This window comes from Schistocerca americana, chromosome 9, assembly GCF_021461395.2.
Source record: "Schistocerca americana isolate TAMUIC-IGC-003095 chromosome 9, iqSchAmer2.1, whole genome shotgun sequence".
NCBI classification, from domain to species: domain Eukaryota; kingdom Metazoa; phylum Arthropoda; class Insecta; order Orthoptera; family Acrididae; genus Schistocerca; species Schistocerca americana.
Genome location: NC_060127.1, coordinates 126,465,046 through 126,469,218, shown reverse-complemented (window position 1 = coordinate 126,469,218; position 4,173 = coordinate 126,465,046).

Here is a 4,173-nt window from a genome sequence, read left to right as displayed (position 1 = left end):
TCGATAGCGCTGCTTACAACGTAGAATTACGCAGATACCAGTGGGAGACTCCGTTTCCCCGACGGGGCCGACAATCCTGCCCTTCACGTACGCTCAGACGACGATGCGCACCATAGTTGAGGACGAAACGGGCGATCGGACACATCCATCGACGCCAGAAGTACCACGGGAGGAAGAGGAAGGACCCTCGGTGCCAACCCGTATGTCGCCCCCTCCACAGCAACAACAGCAGCAACAGTCCCACGGACTCCAGACACAACACAACATTCAGAACGCGATGGACGTGGACGCGAACATTGTCCCGACCGCGGCTTTCCTAGCGGAAGGTGATACGACGCTGGATTGCCTCCCACATTCGGATACGGATGTCCACGTTCGAAAGCAACGTTCGCCTCGACGACGCAAGCGTCGTCGGCGGACCCCTTCTGACGATTGCCTCCTACACACGGCCGGTCAAGAAGGTGACATCTCATCAGACAGCATGGATGCTGCGCCTGCTGAGGATCTAAGTGGTGCAGACGGTTCACTTGCCCACACTACGAGTGCCCAGTTACTTCTTGCACCACAAACGCGGCAGGTCGCGTCGATGGATGGCGATCCGTCTACCTCTACCAAAGACGACGTACGTGAGAGAGATTTAGGTGCCGATCAGCTACACAGCATCGTGTTGCACCCATTGTGGTCGGACGATGTTGAGGAACTTCCTGAAGAGGGCACGGGTGACAGGGGAGGGGGTGGCATTGGGGATGCCACTCCTAGCGTGAAAGACTCATAATTTGTAACGGGTTTGGTGGGTCCGGCATCTCTTGCGGTTAGCTTTGATTGCCATGGCGTCTACCCTAGGTGAAGAGGCTAGGCAGCACACCTTTCGCCTTTCCACAATCAATATCAACGCGATAAGGGCACCACACAAACTGACAATGCTACAACGCATGCTCGATGCGGCGGACATCGACGTGGCCCTCTTACAGGAAGTATGTGTCGCTAGTTTCCCTGACTTCTACGGATATACCGCCCACATCTCCCACGCCTCTTCTACCGATTGTGGTGTGGCAGTTCTGCTACGGGACGGTTTGGCGGCTACGGACGTACTGTACTTACCGAGTGCAAGAGCCATGGCAGTAACAGTCAACGGTGTACGACTCATCAATGTATATGCCCCTTCAGGATCAGGGAGACGGAGAGATCGGGCCCGCTTTTTTTCGGAAGATATTACGCGTCTATTTATGGGCCGCATAGACGATATGGTGATCGGAGGAGATTTTAACTGTACATTATCTGCATCTGATCAGCAGCCACATCACGTCCCGTGTGCGGAATTGGAAATGCTAGTGCGTGACCTCCACCTGATTGACACGTGGCGCCACATCCATGGCCCAGCTCCTGGTTACACACATTATACAAGCCATTCATCAAGTCGGTTGGACAGGATTTACGTCACAAGCACCCTTTCGACGGCGACGAGAGGAGCAGAGCTCTGGCCCACTACATTCACCGACCACACAGCCTATATTTGCACCATTGCCCTCCAACCTGCACGTGTGTGGCGCAGTAGGCCCCCCTGGAAACTGAACGTCGCCCATCTGGACGAGCCGGCATGTAAAGGTGCTGTCGAAGAGTCGTGGAACGCGTCCTTACAGCGTCGTGGTCGTTACCGATCGACCCTCAGTTGGTGGACTGAATGTGCGAAGCCTGCTCTTAGGCGCACCTTCATGGCTTACGGCCGGGAAGCAGCGGCATGGAGGAGGAGCACGGAAAACTTTTATTACACCGTCCTGCGGGAATGTCTTGCTATGGAGCCCTCACCTGACAGGCAGATCACAGTCAATCGCGCGAAAGCGCAGCTCGTCTCCTTAGCACGCCATCATTTACAAGGCGCTGTTATACGGTCACGTGCTCCAGACACGATACAATCAGAAAGGCCATCTATGCACTACGTGCTCATAGAACGCAGGAGGCGCCGTAGGGCACTGGTAACCGACATGATAACCGACGACGGTCGACACGTGGTAGAACAAGCAAATATAGCAGAAGCCATCTATGGGTATTACGCTCAACTTTATTCAGAAGTGCTCACTGATATGGCGACGGTAGACACCGTTTCAGCACATGTCCACGGTACAGTTCCACCAGACATGGTACCGACTTTACTGGGAGAAGTGACAGAAGAGGAAGTGCTCGACGCCATTGGTAAAGGTGCTCCCCATAAATCACCAGGAATCGATGGGTTACCATTAGAGTTCTATCGAGCCTTTAAACAACTGTTGCTACCGTGTTTGATTGAAATTTGCCAGGAATTGATGTCCCCGGGTATAACATTGCCTGCACCATTCTTGGAAGGTCTGATTGTCCCCATCCATAAGCCGAAGGGACGGAATCATGTCCGCAACTATCGTCCCTTAACGTTATTGAACAGCGACTTTAAGATCTTTTCGAGGCTGCTATCAGAACGTATTCGCGGCACACTGTTGCACGTCTTGTCCGGCGATCAGACGTCCTTGGGGGGACCCAACAACATCAGAACTGCGTTATGTCGTTACAGAGATCTCATCTCCCTTGCACGGGTGAGACATTTACCGGCAGCCCTCGCGTCTATCGACTTTAGCCAGGTTTTGACCGTGTGAGCCACACTTTCCTCACGGCCGTTCTATGGCGCATGGAATACCCCGACCCCTTTATCACAGTGTTGACACGCCTACTACATGGTGCAACTTCTCGAGTTCTTGTTAATGGAAGACTGACGGCACCCATGCCGATCCGCCGACCAGTAAGACAGGGATGTCCATTATCAACATTGTTATTTGCATTGGCCTTAGAACCTTTGTTGTGTGGTCTCCGAGACAGGCTCACTGGGATACAGTTCGGCGGCTCCATCTATCGCTGCACCGCATATGCGGATGATTTGCTGATCGTCATACGAGGAGCTGACGATATGGCCGCGGCTTTGGACTGGATTGCAACCTACGGTACAGCTTCTGGTAGCCAAATCAACGTTGACAAGTCCGTCGCCTTGAGCATCGGGATTGGGCTACCGCAGGAACACATTGCCCCCCTACGCTTCAGTGATACTGTACGCTGCTTGGGCTTAGAATTCATGAACGACATGCGACGCGCGACGACGTTCAATTATCGACGCCTTCTTAACCAAATTAGGGCCGGAAATGCAAATCAGCGCTTGCGATCCCTCAACATCGTTCAGCGAGCGTATTATGCCAATGTATACCTTGCGTCCCGCATACCGCATGTCGCCCAAACGCTACCCATTCCGAAGCCCTTGGCTCGTAGCATTATGGCAGCGCTGGGATACTTCGTCACCGCTGGTATGTTACTGAAGATCAGATACGTATCCCTTACCCTCCCCAAGGAAAACGGTGGTCTCGGCCTAGTTAACGTCCATGATAGGGCCATTGCCCTCTATGTTAGCTCACATTTATGTCTGCTGCGCCGTTGTCCTACGAGCCTGACAAATCTGCTTCTGACGGCGCTACGACCTGCTTCACTAAGAGCACCGGTGCCACTACAGGACATCCCAGCGTCCCTCTTTTATATAGGACGTTTCTATTTAGAACAAAGTTATTGCAGTGTCGCGCTCACGACACCACAAATGGCCACAACTCGACGCCTGTATCATGACATGCTGCAACGCCGCCCCCTAAATGTGGTCCAACTAAAATATCCTGACGTACGGTGGCGCGTGGTGTGGAAGACTGTACACGATGCCATGCTTGATTCCGATGTTGTTTCTCAATGGTACGTAGTCGTTAATGGGAAGCTGGTGACGCAAGAACGTCTCTACAATATTCACATGGCAGAATCTCCCAATTGTGTGGGTTGTAATATAGTAGACTCTGACGAGCACCGCCTCAGCTGTGGAGAGGCGGAACCGGTTTGGCACCTAGTGCGGCAGATGCTGGCTTATATCTTGCGAATTAGGCCGGAGCATATATCTGCACGCACGTTATTGTTTCCGGATGAGACATTTTACCCCATGACTCGAACCAACTCTGTCACCTGGATACGTGGACATGCAGTCCATTACCTCTGTCGTGACGGACACAAGAATTTCCTTGACTTCTGGCTCTATTTGCAAGAAAGACATCATGCTATTTCCGGGCATACCAGATATCGACAGTGCTTCGCAAACTACCTATGGAGTGCCTTTCACAGCCCGCC